The sequence below is a fragment of the Rhipicephalus sanguineus genome, chromosome 11 (assembly GCF_013339695.2).
Source record: "Rhipicephalus sanguineus isolate Rsan-2018 chromosome 11, BIME_Rsan_1.4, whole genome shotgun sequence".
NCBI lineage: Eukaryota > Metazoa > Arthropoda > Arachnida > Ixodida > Ixodidae > Rhipicephalus > Rhipicephalus sanguineus.
Genome location: NC_051186.1, coordinates 107,255,759 through 107,273,683, shown reverse-complemented (window position 1 = coordinate 107,273,683; position 17,925 = coordinate 107,255,759). Strand labels below are relative to the sequence as shown.

Below are 17,925 nucleotides of genomic sequence, written 5' to 3'. Positions count from 1 at the left end.
GCAACGAAGACTGACGTTAGCGCCGAAGACGCTAGGAATTTGTCTCGTGGTTTGGATTCAAACCAAAGCAAGACCGAATATGGGCGTGAAACGTTGTTGTGGCACGTTTGTTGAAGATTGATTCAGTCATTCTCTTGCATGCAGAGAAATCCCCATTCTGCGTCCGCGTGACAGCATAACAATGAATCGCAGTCTCCAAGACGAATATAGATCCATCAACAGCGTGTTCCACGCTTCCGGCTCTTGAAAACGATTGTTCGCACACAACATAAACTAACAATACCTGCGTGTTTGAAGGGGCGTTGGCTGAAGAAGATTATCAGAAAACCATAGCTACAGTTAAGCTGACACAAAATTTATTTGTGTCCCGAAGGACGATATGATCCCCTAGTGCGACATTACCCAATCTATTTAGTGACATCGGAAGCTCACACAAAAGATTTCGATAAAAGGCACGCAAGGAAACAAGTATAAATGTGACAATTATCCTAATTATTGATTCGAAAATAAAGGGCCCCTTTTTTAATTATGCAAGGAAATGAAGTTACGGCGCGAGGGAGAAACAGCGCATGTAATTGCAATAAATAGAGTTACTGTATAAGCTACTTTTAGGTAGCAGTTTGGGATAGGTCCGGTTAACAAGCGCAGCTGTGCGTTGAAGTCGCAGTCCATTTTCGCAGGCGAGATACCTACCAACTAACCCTTACTTTGGCTCTTCTCGCTAGCGGCTCACTCCTTTCGCAAACGCGGCTGCTGCAGAGGGCGAAGTGACCGTCGTGCGCTCTGTAAGTCCAACGCAACTTTTGCGGTGAAAGCACAGGGCGTACAAACCGCCCTCCCTCATGAGATAAGCATGCACGCAAGGGCCACCACACCCACTAGGACATGGTCCCGCGGAGCATGGCCCTGTAGGGCATGGTGGTACAATTAGGGGGGGGGCTCGCGCATTCGATCGCCGGCGAAAAACGAGCGAGGCGACGACTGTTAAAGCGCGTCTTTCGCGACATCTCCGCGGTGATAAAGAACACGCTACGCAGACCACCTCATAGAATTGTTAAGTGCAGTATGTGTGCTGTGACTCACAAGCGGGATTTTGAACCAAATTGTCACAGACCACGAGTCATGATGCAGGCAGGATCTTCAAATTAACGAAGTCAACTGAATTCGGAGTTATCTGCCTTGCATCGTCAAAAGAAATTGGGTACGTTAAGGGCGCAATGCCTACGTACGTTAAGGACGCTAGCAGATATCAGAAATTACGATTTCGCTAAGTGGCATCGAAAATGAAATAAATGGTGAGGCAAGCTTATTAGTACTAGTGGAGAGCACTTTGTGGGTGAACATGTTCCATTTTATTAATGTATTCAATAGAAAAAATAAACAGTATGCCTTCACCATGAAATACCTTTTTTAGAGGAGGGGGGGTGCCTTTGACATTCTAGCTACATCGAAAGGCTTGTCGAAACATGCACTTGTTCCATTTACATTAAACTCTGCTCCTTCATGCTCTAAAGCAAACGCAGAGTTCTTTGGACGCATGTTTTCCACGACATTCTATGCGTGCGTATGACGACCCATCTTGTTACCTGTGCTTGACGCACGCTAGCAGGAAAAAAAGTCGGCAGATCAACCACCTTGTGGGAATCGCTTTCATGCCAGCGCTCACTTTAGAGCACATACGGCAGTATTACTGAAAGAAAGTGCACTTTATGGCTCAATGATGTCAATATCATACGTAACATTCGGTAGCGTATTTATCCGGGTTCGAGAGACGCTTGAATATAGCTTATTGAATCATAGAAATACAAATGTAACGTTTATTGGACTACTATAAAACGCGACCACAAGTGATACACCTAAACGATAATCCTTCCGAATGGTACATGTGAATGTGCCAACAGCACTTCAAGGAGCTAGATGAAAGTTTAACATCACTATGAACTGTTAATTAAGTCTATTTGAGCACACCAATACCTAATTAGCGAAACAGCATTAAGCGAAGTCAAAGGCTAAGCAGCCCTAATTAAGACGAGTTGAGATTCTGGTGTGCCGAATCATGTCGAGCTCGTCATGTTAAGCCGTGATAAGCCTAATTAGGCGTGATCGCAGTTGGTGCTTCTTGGGCTAATTAGCTAATTAGCATACGCTGACTTGTAACAAAAGTTAGTGGAACCCAATCCTAGAATATGCAAATTAGTGTTCTGAAGCTATTTAATCTACTTAGGCTATTTTGCCTAATTAGGTGAGTTGGCTATTTGGGGCTGTCATTGGAATGGTTAACTAATCGAACCCGATCGATAACTAGCGAATAGTCGTGATTATGATGTAAGAGCACTTCGTGCCTTGCAGTGAGCTCTTTGTTCCAATCACATTCACTGCTTCGCCCTCGCGGCATAACTTCATTTCTTTGCTTAGGTAAAAAAGGGTTGCTTTACTTTCAAATGAATAATTAAGATAAGTGTCGCATTTTACGCGTTTTCTTGTGGTTACTGTAATCATAAGCTTAAATAATAATAATATCTGGGGTTTAACGTCCCAAAACCACGATATGATTATGAGAGACGCCGTAGTGGAGGGCTCCGGAAATTTCGACCACCTGGGGTTCTTTAACGTGCACCTAAATCTAAGTACACGGGCCTCAAACATTTTCGCCTCCATCGAAAATGCAGCCGCCGCGGCCGGGATTCGATCCCGCGACCTTCGGGTTAGCAGCCGAGCGCCATAGCCACTAGGCCACCGTGGCGGGGCTGTAATCATAAGCTTGTGTGTGAGCTTGCGATGTCACTAAATGGACAGGGTAATGTTACATCAGGGGATCGTATTGTTCTTCGGGACACGAATAAATTTTCTGAGCGCTTAATTGTAGCTAAGATTTTCTTATAATCTTCTTTAGGCAACGTCTCTTCAAACGTGGTGCTATTGTTTCTTTAAAGCTGTCACGAAAGGATTGTTTTGCAAAGCCTGAAACATGTCGCGGTTTTGGGACGGTATACTCCAGATACTAATATTATTATTATATCCAAGGCCACGAACGCGCAACACGCTTTTGATGGAAGTATCTTCATCTTAACGAATACGATTAATCATTATGCTGTCACGCTGACGACGAATCGGTATTTGTCTGCATGCGACAGATTGACTGAGTCAGTCTTCAACAAAACTGCCACGAGAACATTCGGAGCCAGTAATCTGTTCTTCTTTTCTTTGAATTGATATCACGAGTCAAATGTCTTTCACACGAACGTCAGTGGCCGTTGCGCTTTCCAGAGGTTAACTATAGTGCACTTTCAAAAGGCGTAAGAAAACACTTGACACTGACTTCAACTTCTACCTAGGTCCTTTAAGTGCTGTTGGCACATTCACATGTGCCATTCAGAAGATGTATCATTCAGGTGTTTCTTGTGTCATTGTCTCTTGTTTCATGGTAGCGTGCGTAAAGCACATTTAATAAGAACGGTCGTTGTACGCACCCATGCATTACGGTGAAAACATAAGTTCAAAGAAGTGTGCGCTTGTTTTTGAACATAGCTGATCATAGTTCAATGCAAATGGAGCAAGTGTCTATTTTTAAAAGCCTTTCTATGTTGTTGAAATGTCAAGCCATGGGTCCTTTCCTGTGATGATATCGTTGAAAATGTGGACGTGTGTCACTGCGCACAAAGTTTACTTAACGACTGCATGTGACAATGCCTTTGTCGTTGGGTTAAAGTACTGGGCACAGTCTGAGCAGCTACTCATCGCATTCCTAAACAATAGTCCAAAACACGGTGTATAGGGCTCGAGGCTAGCCAAGATAAACCACTTCTAGGCCTATATTTCTTGTGCGATAATATATTTTTCTAATGTAGACCTTGGCTGCTACCCATTAGGCAAGACCTCAAGGTTGCTGATCTTTGTCCATTCGGCCCTTATCATCTCTATCCTCTTTGATCTGTATATGGTCAATGTGTGTATTTTCAGTGGAGCTGTGCTTTTCGTTATGCCGTTAGGCGTTCGCAAAATCTATCACCATCTTCACTGGCCTTGTGTTTATTGCCCATTGAATACCATATCTCGGCCTGTGTGCGTTCTCTGCGTCCTCTTCCTCAGCTTCTACTTCGCTGCCCGAACATGTTTCCCCCACGTGCGCTCTTCCGCTGCGCGGATTTTTCTAACGTGCATGAAATAACTCAGATGGACGAGCGAACGAGTACACAGGAAGACAAAGAAACAGACAAAAATAGGAAGAAAGAGAAATAGAAAAATACAGAGAAAAAAAGCAGAAAAAAACGATGAAAAGACAGCACGCGAAATATTCGCCTTCTTGGCCGGAAAGTCCTGCAACAACATAGACATATTTCTTCTCGGGTCAACTAGTATAGAAAAAAATAATTACGGGTGCTGCACCCGCACTAAGAGACGGCGGCTGTGTACCGGCGGTAGCAGCCGACAATACTCCCTCTTCAATTTAGCCGTCACTGCCGTTGGGCGCTATATCATATGTGCCCTTCTGTAAATCTCGAGAACCCTTCGTCGCCATTCCCGTGTTGCCGACGGCCGTCACGTCTTTGCTTGCCTTAGCACAACAAAGCATTCTCTTTTCAAGACGGGTCAGCTCATTTCCGATAAAAAAGTGACCAGATACCCGTGTCCTGCACAGTATCACGATACAATCGATACATCGTAAAACATGTCACTCTTGAGATATAAATACATTTCTCAAATGCATCTCGACACAGAAATAGAGGTACGAGGTGAGCGCTCTTGAGGACACGAACAAGAGAAGAGACGTCATACTTTTGCGCTCACTTCGCACAAGTATGACAAACCAACAAGCCCGCATCGGAACCCTCGCAGAAATACAGATACGGAAAAGTACAGTTAAGATACTATTGCGACACTCCTGTATAGCGATAATGCCCAGCCCTGGTGCAGTGGCACACGATCCGTATTTTCAAAGAAATCATCACTGACATGTCCTCTCGCTGCGTGCAGGATCTTCGAATGAAACAATTCAGGTGATTTGGTTCTTATCTGCCTTGCCTCGTCTTTTAAGAAAACTCAGCACGTTACGAACGTAATGCCACGACGGGTCTAGATGTTATCAGAAATTCCGATTTCGCAAAGTGGGTACGACAATGGAGTAAATGTTTGTCCACCAAGGTCGATCAGTGGTTATGGTTTTCGGCTGCTGACCCGAAGGTCGTGGGTTAAATCCCAGCCGCAGCGGTCGCATATAGATCAAGGCGAAATGGTAGAGGCCCGCGTACAGTGCGATGTTTAGCGCATCGCAAAGAACACCAGATTGTCGAAATTTCCGGTGCCCTCCGCCACGCCGTTCCACATAATCATATCATGGTTTTGGGACGTAAAGCCCTAGATGGTATGAATGGAATAGATGTTTGGACAAGGGACCAAGGCATTAGTACTAACATAGAGTTTCCTACAATACTTAATAGAGGGAACTCTGGCGCTAATGTCTATGGGAGCTGCAACGCATGGCGCTTCAGCCAGCATGGGAATGATGGGTAGTACACGGACTTGTCTAAACTTCGTACTTTCGGCTCCGTTTGGCTGGGCGTCGCCTGCATCCGCTTTGTCGTAAGATGAAGTTCAGCAAACGTTCAACAGTTCCACTTCACCACTTAACTTTTTTAGGCTCACCAATTCAAATCTCGTCACGAAGTTCACAACGATCCATTCCTTTATCTGAAAGAAAACCAAAACACAGCAATAAACAAAGCCACAAGTGCGTTCGAAGCCCGCAAGTACAAAGACTAGGCAAATCCGTGTACTACCCATCATTCCCATGGTGGCTGAACGATCGCAGCGCCGGAGTTCCCTCTAGTTAATTTTAGGAAACTCTATGAGTACTAATTTAGTGCACCTTGCGGGTGATGATGTTGCATTTAAGAAATGTGCTCAATAAAACCAATAATTTGTACGCCTTCACTGAGTGGTTTTTCTCGGCTAACCTGGAACTCTATTCATTGTATTTAGCACAACGATTTACAATGCGATGAGTAGCTGCTAGGACTGTGCCCTGTATTTCCACCTAATCGCCTAGACAGTCACATGGAATGGTTAAATAGAATATGTGCGCCGAAATCATCACAGCTGACGTGTCATGGCGCTGCGAGCAGGATCTTCAAACTGAAGAAATTCAGTGCATTGGAAGTTATCTGCCTTGCGCAATGCCACGACGGCGCTAGGAGATATTGGAATTACGATTTCGCAAAGTTGATTGGAAAATGAAATAAATTGTGGGGCAGGAGCGTTAGTAGTAACGTAGTCTTCTTTGTAAGTGATCATACTATATTTTGAAATATAATAAATAGAAGAATTAGGTTGCATGCCCGCACCAGGAAATCCCGTTTTTCTTTTTTTTTTGAGGGGGAATCTTTTGACGTTTTAGAAACTACTAAAGGCTTCTCACAAGAGATACTTGGCCCATTTGCATTAAAGTATGTTTATTGGTGCTCTAAAACAAAGGCACACTTCTATGAACGGATGTTTTCCCACATAATGTGTGCGTGCGTATGACAACCGTTCTCGTTTGCGATGCTTGACGCACGCTACCAAGAAAAGACAGATGACGACATGATATCCATCTGAATGATACAGCTTCCGAACTGCGCATGCGAATGCGCGAATAGAACTTCTAGGAGCTAGGCGGAAGTTTAACGCCACTTTGAACTTTGTTTTTTTTTGCGCTTTGTGAAAGGGCGCTATAGTTGACCTCTGGAAATGGCAACGACCACTGACGTGAGTGCGAAAGACGCTAGAAATTTGTCTCGCGGTTAAAATTCAAACAAAAGAAAAACCGAATATAGGCCTGGAACGTTGTCGTGGCACTTTTGTTGAACGTTGATTCCGTCATTCTGTAGCATGCCGAGAAATGCCGATTCTGCGTCCGCCTAACAGCATCATGATGAATCGCAGTGAAGGCGAAGATACCTCCATAAACAGCGTGTTGCACGTTTCCGGCTCTAGAAAACAATCGTTGGGACACAGCATAAAGTAACAATATCTGCATGTTTGAAGGGACGTTGGCTAACGAAGATTATCAGAAAATCACAGCTACAATTAAGCGCACACAGTATTTATTTGTGTCCCGAAGAAAGATATGATCCCCCAATGCGACATTACCCTGTCCATTTAATGACATCGGAAGCTCATACAAAATATTTGAATAAAAGGAACGACAAGGAAACAAGTATAAATGTGACAACTTATCTTACTTATTCATTCGAAAATAAAGCGACCCTTAGAAAATAAAGCGAATGAAGTTACGATGCAAGAGAGAAACAGCTCATGTGATTGCACCAAATAGAGTTACTGCATAATGTACTGTTAGGCAGCAGAGTTTCGCAGAGGTCCGACTAACAAGCGCAGCTATGCCGTGATGTCATACTCTGCTTTTGAAGGCTAGATACCTACCAACGAGCCTCTACTTTGCCTCTTCTCGCTAGCGGCTCACTCCTTTCGAAAACGCGGCTGCTGCAGAGGGCGAAGTGACCGCCGTGCGCTCTGTAAGTCCAACGCAAGTTTTGCGATGAAAGCACAGGGCGTACAAACCGCCCTCCCTCACGAAATAAGCATGCGCGCAAGGGGAACCACGCCCAGTAGGACATGGTCTCCCGGGCCATGGGCCTGTAGGGCATGGTGATAATAACATGAGGGGCTCACGCATCCAAACGTCCGCGAAAAACGAGCGAGGCGACGACTGTTAAAGCGCGTCTTTCGCGCCATATCTGCGATGATAAAGAACACGCTACACAGAGCACCTCCGAGGTTTACGCACCGCCAGCGGTAAATACTGTATATAAACAGCTCGCCGTGAGGTTGGTGGTGGACTTATGGTGACTGGCAGGTGCCATTTAACATGGTGCGCTGCGAAGCGAGGGGTCACAGGTTCCATTCGCTGGTCGCGCGGTTCGGATTTTTTTCCTTCTGAAGTATTTTTCTTTGTGGGTTTCCAGTCCGGCCATGCCTTAACTCTGCTATTAAATAATTAAAGTTTTTCAATTTTTCAAACAACGCGCCAAGGCGTTCCGCTTCTCACCGGCGTGTCTGTTGCTCCACGAAGCGCGGACGTTTGCCCGGCAAAGTCACTGCATGTCAGCGTCGTTGATTGCAGAAGTTTTGTTAGTCGGTACTGTTGCACTAAAAGCAGACGCAGGGCATAAACGCGTTTGTGCATGTGGAAGCTTAATTACGCTAACGCGACGCTCAAGATCAATGTGGTAGAGAGTCTGACAACTGGGACCCCAAGGAGCTTGGGGACCAAAGGAACGTGCAAGCCGCCAGAGCGCATGCGTAGATCCCAAGCCACTGTTGGGCTCTGGCTCGCGCGTTGACCCAATGCCCAAAAATCGAAAACTAGCGCGGGTCCCCAAGGCGTATTGGGTCGACAGCGAGACGACGTAGACTCAGTGCGCGGCACGACCCCATTGGAAAACCCAGTGGCACTGTGCCAGTGTCATATATGGTTAATGGACCAGTGTGGCGCTGCGTACTGCGACGCTGGCATGCTGCACGAGGCACGCTGGTCGCTGGCATGCTACACACTAGGACAGCCGTTACGGGCCGAAATGGGGCGTTTCAATCGTTTTTAGAAAGTGTGGTCATGCACAGATCGTAACGGGGCCTGAAACACGAGCACTGCGACAGAAAAATTAAAGAAAACGATGGAGCGGGAGTCGAACTCACCACTTCGACGCACCGCTCATCCTGAGTATGATGCGTTAACGCTACGCCGCTTTTTTTCTTTATTGATTTTTACAACAACAACCAAAACGTTAACATACTGAATATATACACACAATAAAAACACTAGCTTCAGCTTTGCCAGTACGTATGCTTTAAAAAGGCTTCACAGAAGCCAATTGATCAAGTACAGGTAGCCACTCGGGAGGTTCAGGCTGTGCTTTGAACACGTCTCGTGTGTGCAGCATACTCTCAGCAAAATAGTCTCTTGCTGAGTGACCCTCTATATGAGCATTTCCGATATCCATTCTAGTTTCTTTATTGCCGGGTTACTAACGTCGCATGTACATCAATAATAGACACCATTTACAATTTACACCGTTTACACCATTTACAATGGTGCCTGGGAATACATCGTATATATTTTAATTAGCGCCACCTTAAAAAGACACTTTCGGTTTCGATATCGAGGGGGTGGCTTCTCAGTGTCGTTTCATAGCAGTGTGACGTCACGGAGATGCAGAAACTCGCGACGTACTAGCGGCAAATCCGTCATCTGCTAGTGGTGCACATAAAAAATGATGAGTGAATTGTCGTCCAGTGACCCTGACAGTGATTGCTACGATTTAGGCTGCATGCAGGACGCAGAAGTCGCAAACTCGAGGGAACTGTCTTGACTCGTCCGGCTAATGTCCTTGCAGTGGGGCTGGCTTGCAGATGCTCAGCGGCGAAAACTTCAAAGTCAAATTAAAATATTTTATGCGTGTTCTCCGACTCCAGTGTGTGGACAGCGTTGGCACTGCACACCAACGAAGCAAGAAATGTCCCTTTTTTGATGTCTCAAAATCGTGTCACTACTAGTGATGCAGAACTATCGGTAAATTGACTGTCGATAGTATCGACAGTCTTTTTGAAACTATCGATAGTGTAAACAAACTATTGCTAACGCTACTATCGACAAACTATCGATACTGCAATCGGTAGTACCATCGTTAATATTACTATAGCGATATCACTGCCACGCGTGTTTATTGCTTTGTTTTCACGTACTCGGGTTTCACCGACAAAGTACGTTAGCAACGTTTGACGCAGACCGCGCCTTAATGTTTGAGAAGCTTCACAATTGTTTCAGATCATTCTGTTAAGATTACGCGCCGGACGCTATTAGTCAAGTTTATTCGAAAGCTTACGCGAGCACCAGCGATAATGCTGGCAGGTTTGATGGCGGCTGATGTATAAAGGATGACGCGTTCCACCGATGATCAGATTACTCAACAGCTGACGTCTGCTCCCGCCGCTATCAGTGCGCAGCATGTATCGCTTGTATTTTGAGTTTTGATTTTCTGGGCACAAGTACGCCCAAATAAAGAGCTCCGCATTTCCCAGTCTTGCTGCAGCATTCTTCACCGTCACAACCACGTGACAATGCTATCGATAGTGGTGTGAATAATGATGCGGCTGCTGGCCGGCCATATTGCCAGAATATTTGCGATAGCTTACTACCAGCTTTGCTTAATTTATGAGCAATTTTTGGCAGAGAAATAATTATTTCCGCAGTGAATAAGGCGGGATATATCCATCAATAAATTCGTATCCAAAAGCAACCAGTTACACCTTACAATTACCTTCTTGATATTTTTTTATTTTGAAAATCATAAAATGCAATATCAATTTGAAGCCGCGCAGTCGCACCACATGTGAAGGCTTCTTTTCCGCTACAGCTGAACAGTTTGACTTTATGATCATGGGTCAGCAAAGCACTCTGGTGAAGAACACAATCATGTCAACTTTTTTGCCCTCCAGCCTGCTCTTACGGCTTCACTATGTACCACGCGGGCGGGGAACCAAGTTTATTCTGCAGTGAGTCCGCGCTGTTAATTTGAAAGTTTAACACCCGAAAGATCAGTGGCTGTCAGTGAGACGGACTACTTGTGCTACGCGTGCTTTTGCTACCACTGCAATGAAAGATCTTCACGGAACGCACAGTTTAACGATGACATTCTTATGCCCCCTGAAAAAGAAATCGACGTCATTAACCAGATCACTGCGACTACCGGTGCACGTGCGTTCAAGTCACCCGAGAGGTGTTGCTGCTTCGAAATCAATCTGTCTGAGGACGCGAAAACGAGGTCTCACTGCGCCGTCTCTTACAACGAGCATCTCGGGTGCGCGCGCCCCTGCTCGGTAGCCCAGCGCTCGTGGCCGCTGCAGTGACCTAATAATTTCAGAATTAACGTCTTCAGTGCCGGTGACATTTTTTTCGGTACCTGCTGGCCTTTAATAAAAAGAAATTCAATCCGGCCTGCATTTTATACACCTGCTGGGCAAGAAGTCGGAATTGCCAATCCTTGCCTAAGGGTCTCATTGGAGGGCCCGTAACTATTAATGCAACAACCGTATGCAACATGTTTTCAATGATTGTGAAAGCTGATGTGGAGGAGAATAAGTGGACAAAGTTTAAGAAATATAAAAAAAGGGTTTGTTTTTTAATTGTCGTCAGAAGTTCGCATTCTTCGGTGTTTTCTTGAAATTAGCCCGATCATATCTCTTTACTGAAACGTTATATCATTATAAGATTAGGTAGTTTGGTAGATAACCATGCGAAGAACGTAATGCGGAATTTTTGTGGCTCTCGTACAAGTCGTTTTTGAGATGAGGACGTTCCAAATAAAGAAAATAACGTTCCCTGGGCCCATTTTGAGTTTTTTTTTAAAACATCTGCACTACACATAAACACCAAGAATACCTGAGCAGAAGCAAAAACATGCATATATTTAGTTAAAGAAATTTCAGCTACCAAACTTTAATATAGTTTGTGCAATTCATAACGAAATTTGGCCGAAACAGCAGAGCGAATGAGCTCTCCACTCCACCTCTTCGCCTTTATTGATTTCGTGTGCTTTGAAAAAATTTTTGGCGGCAAAACAAATTGCGGATCTCTTCTTCCCACTCATCAGGCAATAATATATAAAATTTTAAAATAAATTTCAGAGGTCGACCAGCCATTGTTTGTTCATCTTACGTGGAATCACCCGCACTTTACTTTCTAATGAGTAATTAAGATAAGTTGTCACATATTTACGCGTTTCCTTGTCGTGACTATAATCATAATCTTCTGTCTGAGCTTGCGATGTCACTAAATGGACAGGGTAATGTTACATCAGGGGATCATATCATTCCTCGGGACACAAATAAATTTTCTGTGCGCTTAAGCGTAGCTATGATTTCCTGACAATCTTCGTTAGCCAACGTCCCTTCAAACGTGCAGCTATTGGTTTTTGAAGCTGTCTCGAAAGGATTGTATTCGAAAGCCGGAAACATGTCGCGGTTTTGGGACGTTATACCCCAGATATTATTAATATTATTATTATATCCAAGACCGGGAACAGGCCACACGCTATTAATGGAAGTATCTTCATCTTGAATAGGATTCATCATTATGCTGTCACGCGGACGCCGAATCAGTATTTGTCTGCATGCGACAGGTTGACTTAGTCAGTCTTCAACAAAACTGGCGCGGGAACATTCGGCGCCAGTACTCTGTTTTTCTTTTCTTCGAATTGAAATCACGAGTTCAATGTCTTTCGCGCGAACGTCGGTGGCCGTTGCACTTTCCAGAGGTTAACTTAGTGCACTTTCAAACAGCGTAAGAAAACACTTCACACTGACGTTAAACTTACACCTAGGTCCTTGAAGTGCTATTGTCGCATTCATATGTGCCATTCTGAAGATGTATCATTCAGGTGTTTCTCGTGTCATCGTCTCTTGTTTCATGGTAGCGTGCGTCAAACATATTTAATAAGAACAGTCGTTATACGCACACATGCATTACGGTGGAAACATACGTTCAAAGAAGTGTGCGCTTGTTTTTGAACATAGATGAGCATAGTGCAATGCAAATGGAGCAAGTGTATCTTTTTTCAAGCCTTTCTATCTTGTTGAAATGTCAAAGGGAGGCCAAGAAAAAATCTAGAAATAATTTACTCCTTCATCTTATGATCCTGCCCTCAGCGCCATGAATCATTTTCTATGATTATCTCGTTGAAAATGTGGAACGTGTGCCACTGCGCACATAGTGTACATAAGGATTCCATGTGACAATGCCTTTGTCGTAGGGTGAAAGCAAAGGTCTTAGCAGCCAATCATCGAATTCCTAAACAATAATCCAAAATACGGTGTATAGAGCTCCAGGCTAGCCAAGATAAACCACCATCAAGGTCTCTTCTTCTTGGCCTATCATTCCTGTGTGATAATAGATTTTTTTGCAATGTATTCCTTGGCTACTATCCATTAAGCAAAACCTGAAGGCTGCTGATCTTCGTTTGTCCATTCGGCCCTTATCATCTCTATCCTCTTTGAGCTGTATATGGTTAATGTTGTGTGTATTTTCTGTGGAGATGTGCTTTTTGTTATGCCGTTACGCGTTCGCAAAATCTATCACCATCTTCACTGGCCTTGCCTTTATTGCTCATTGAATACAATATATCGGCCTTTGTGTGCTCTCTGTGTCCTCTTCCTCAGCTTCTGCTTCGCTGCCCGAATACGTTTGCCCGACGTGCGCTCTTCCGCTTCGCAGATTTTTCTGCCGTGCGTGCAATAACTCAGATGAACGAGCGAACGAGTACACAGGAAGACAGAGACAGACAGAAATAGGAAGAAAGAGAAAGAGAAAAACAGAGAGAAAGGAAAGCATAAAGAACGATGGAAAGACAGGGCGAGAAATACTCACAGAGACAAAGAGATTGAAACATACACAAAAATTGGAGAGACGAAACAGAGAAAGAAGAAATAAGAAAGAGAGGGATTAAGGGAATGGAACATTTAGAGCGAAACCATGAACAGAAGGAGAGCAAGAGGAAACGAGAAATAGAGGGAGAGAGGGAGATAAAAAGAAATCAAAAGAACCAGATGACTATGGAAAGAATATATAGAAAGAGAAAGAAAGACAGGAAGAAAGAAGGAACGAGAAAAGAAAAGTCAGGCCTGCGCGGGAAGCGCAGCACAGTCGCTCCGGAAGCCGGAAAAGTGGCTTTCTAGAGCGTGCTTGCTTGCTTGTACCTCTGTACTGACTCTTACCCACTACGGGGTATTGGCTAAGAAGACGGCGGTTATTGTGAATGAAAAAATTAAGGCCTATGCAAGGTAAAGGAAACGTGATTTTCGTTATAAACTTTCTTGTGGCTACTAATAGAAGTATACTAACAATGTACCCACTACGCCAAAACTCATAGTTTTTGTGAGCTTGGGAAGTACCCACCGCAACATTCATCGCCACAGCTCCGTTCTTCATGCAGTCTTATAACAACATGTGCGAAGCTGCTTTGTTTATAATTGCGACATGAAACACCCATTCGATTGATGGGACGGAAATAGTGCTTTTTTCACCCACTTTAATTCTTTCAATTCAGGTCATAATAGTTGCGCTGCAGTTAAAACCCACGAAGATTGTCCTCTATGTTTTCCATGACCTAATTTTCTCTGGGCTTCATTGGTTTGGCATAAAAGTGCGTAACACAACACGATACTTTTCTGGTGTGTATTTCACAACGGGAGAATAACTGAAAGATAGCTGAGTGGTTTTTTAAAGCAACCGCGCGTGTTCTGCCTTGAAGCATTTTATTGGATAAAACAAAAAAATCGGCAGAGCCCACGCAGTGTGGCAATCGATGTAATGCAATGCAGCCAGCATAGAGCTGAATACATCGTCTTGTTTGTCATTGAGGCTTATGAAGTCATTCATGTCGTGAAGTCCCGTTCGCTATATATCGCGAGATTCTCATACATGCAAGTGTGTAAAATCTGGTATATGCCACGCTAATGAAACATCTATTCTGCTACATATATACGATGCGTGACCTGCTATTTCCGTTCGTCACGCACTCCTGTCATGCCATACCAATTTAAGTATATATCCAATTAAAAAAATGGCCGTGAGTGCACCATGAGCGTGGCGTCTAAATCATACCCCACATGACGCGCATTTCATGATTTTCGTGTTACCACATATTCTTTATGTTCGTCACAGAGTCACGTCACGCGATACCAATTTTGGTGTATATCAAGCTAGCGCAACGATCGCCAGCTCACCATGAGCGTGGCACGTAAGTCATGCTGTACATGACATGCGTCTCATGATTTTCATGTTGACTCCTGCTATTTGTGTTCGTCACATAGTCACGACCCGCTATACCAATTTTAGTGTATATTGTCACGTGCGTTTCTTTATCACTTTTGCTGTATTCGGTTTTCGGCCACAAAGACTGTCAGCAACGCTCAGCGCGATTCAAGAACCTTCGCGATCATTGTAGATCGTTTTGTTAAGATTGCGCGCAAGACGCGCACACTCGAGCTTATTCTAGAATTTGCACGACAGCCAGCGATAACGCTGGAATATTCGACGGCGCATGTTTAAATGCCGACGCGCTTCTCCGCTTGTCAGTTGATCGACGGACGACGCCCTGTTCGCCGCTATCATTGTACAGCGTGTATTGCTGTAGTTCTAGTTCTCAGTTTCTCGGCCACAAGTTTGGCCAAATAAACAGTTTCATCTCAGACGTGCTGACTGTTGTCTTCGTCGACGTCACGACCACGTGACATCTGGTGGAGGTGCGGGGGTGTGGAGGCGCGGAGGTGCGTTCACAAGCGTCGTCCGAAAGGAAAGGGCCGCAGCCTTGCTGGAGACACGGGTCCAACTTCCAAATGAAAGCGTGGCCATCTTTGCAGAGGAAATGACCCGGCTATTTCGCCACGCTGACCCTGCCATGCCCGAGGACAAGAAAGTCCGCTTCCTCATGCGAGGGGTAAAGCAAGAGCTCTTCGCTGGTCTGATGCGGAACCCACCTTCGACAGTCTAAGAATTCGTCTCAGAAGCGACGACGATTGAGAAGACGATGGAAATACGAACCCGCCAGTACAATCGCCGTACGATTGAAGACAGCCCAGCTGTTGCTGCCCTCGCCTCCGACGACCTGCGCGAAACGATCCGAGCGATCGTTCGGGAGGAACTGCGCAAGCTATTACCCTCACCACAGCCTCAAGTGGACTCGATCGCAGAGGTCGTTCGATCAGAAATCCAGCAGTCGCTGGGCAACCTTGAACCACCACTGCCCCAGCCGCAAGCCATGAACTACGCTGCTGCAGCCCGACGCAACGCCCCCCCTTCGCGCCCACGTCAAGACGCCGCGCAGCCCCAGCAGTGCCGCCGTCAGGCACCACCGCCGCCGACACCGACGTCATACCGCCCACCAGCCGGCCAGCGATACTGAAGACCGATGTTTGGCGCGCCCCTGACAACCGCCCGCTCTGCTACCACTGCGGGGAGGCCGGCCACACGTACCGCCGCTGTCAGTACCGACAGATGGGGCTTCGAGGATTCGCCGTCAACGCGCCGCGCCCACAGCCAGGCGAACGGCCTCGCGACATCGACGACTAACTCACCGGAACACAGTGGCAAGAACGACGACCTTCCCGCTCGCCTTCGCCGGGCCGCTACATGTCACCGCACCGCCGGCAATACACTGGCCCAAATCGGGGCCGGTCGCCTAGCCCGTATCCGGGAAACTAAGGGCAGCAATCGATGGAGGTGCGGTTGTTGTACGACGAACTACCGAAGATCCTCCGCCGTCGACGACCGAACGAAGCCCTAACGTCGAAACTTCACGGCCTGAGGAAGACCTGACGACGCCACGTCGAAGCAGCGGAACAAACCGACGCAGCCGTGACCCGACGCCGCGACCCAACCGCAACGCAAGACGACGAACTAGCGACCTCGACGTTCTCATTGACGGCCACAACGTCACCGCTCTCGTCGACACTGGAGCCGACTATTGCGTCATCAGTGGCCATTTCGCCATGAAGTTGAAGAAAGTTAAGACTGCTTGGGAAGGCCCCGAAATCCGTACCGCTGGAGGCCATCTAATAACGCCGTCTGGAGTCTGCACAGCAAGAGTAACAATCAATAATCGCACGTATCCTGCGAGTTTTGTAATCTTGCAACACTGCTCCAGGGGACGTCATACTTGTCATGGATTTCTTAAACCATCATGGCGCCGTCATTGACTTAAGAACCAAGTCGATAACCCTATCGTCGGACAAAACGACACCGACGGATACGAATCCATGTCACCATGCCCTGAACGTGTTCGAGGATCAAGTTACCACCCCGCCTCGCTCCAGCGTCATAATTCCCGTCAGCACCGAAAAAGCTGAAGACATCGAAGGTGTCATCGAGAGCGATCAGCGTTTGCTACTAGACCATGACATCTGCGTTGCAAGAGGCATTGCTCGGTTGCACGAAGGAAAAGGAAGCGTGATACTAACGAACTTCAGCCAAGAATACAGACACCTGAGCAGGGGCACGACGATTGCATACAACGAAGAAATCTTGGCCGTCAGCGATGCATTTGCCTTTTCGGATTACGACGAAGCTACGACGACTACCCCAACAGCTGAGCCACCCTTCGACGTAAACCCAAATCTTCCCGCTCGCCAACAGCAACAGCTTCGATGCCTTCTGCAGAAAAACAAGGACTGTTTCTCGTCGTCATCGCGGGTCCGACAAGCGCCCCTTGCTAAGCACCGCATTATAACAGAAGAAAATGCTCGACCACTCCGTCAGAGTCCCTACCGGGTTTCGACGCGGGAACGGGAGGCCGTAAAGAAACAGGTCGACGAAATGCTACGCGACGACATCATACAGCCGTCCAAGAGTCCGTGGGCATCCCCCGTGGTGCTAGTGAAGAAGAAGGATGGGACTCTCCGTTTTTGCGTCGATTATCGTCGCCTGAACAAAGTCACGAAGAAGGACGTGTATCCCCTTCCCCGCATTGACGACACCCTGGATCGATTACACAACGCAAAGTACTTTTCGTCGATGGACCTCAAGACCGGTTACTGGCAAATAGAAGTCGACGAGAGAGACCGAGAAAAGACTGCCTTTATAACGCCAGACGGCCTGTTTGAGTTCAAGGTCATGCCTTTTGTCTTTGCTCGGCGCCTGCGACTTTTCAACGGGTTATGGATACAGTACTGGCCGGCTTGAAGTGGCAGACGTGCTTTGTGTACTTGGACGACGTCGTTGTGTTTTCCCCAAACTTCGACGAACTCCTTCGGCGCCTTGAAGCTGTACTTCAAGCAATCAAGACCTCCGGACTCACTCTGAAGCCTGAAAAGTGCCGCTTCGCGTACGAGGAGCTCTTGTTCTTGGGTCATGTGATCAGCAAGGATGGTGTTCGCCCG

General features: G+C 46.2%; 1 non-coding gene across 1 annotated transcript; it reads right to left on the bottom strand.

Moving 5' to 3' along the window:
• Positions 1 to 2,670: 2,670 nt before the first annotated feature.
• Trnas-gcu (transfer RNA serine (anticodon GCU)) lies at positions 2,671 to 2,743 on the bottom strand. Its single transcript has one exon. It is a non-coding gene; the product is annotated as a tRNA-Ser (tRNA).
• Between the last annotated feature and the right edge of the window lie 15,182 nt (positions 2,744 to 17,925).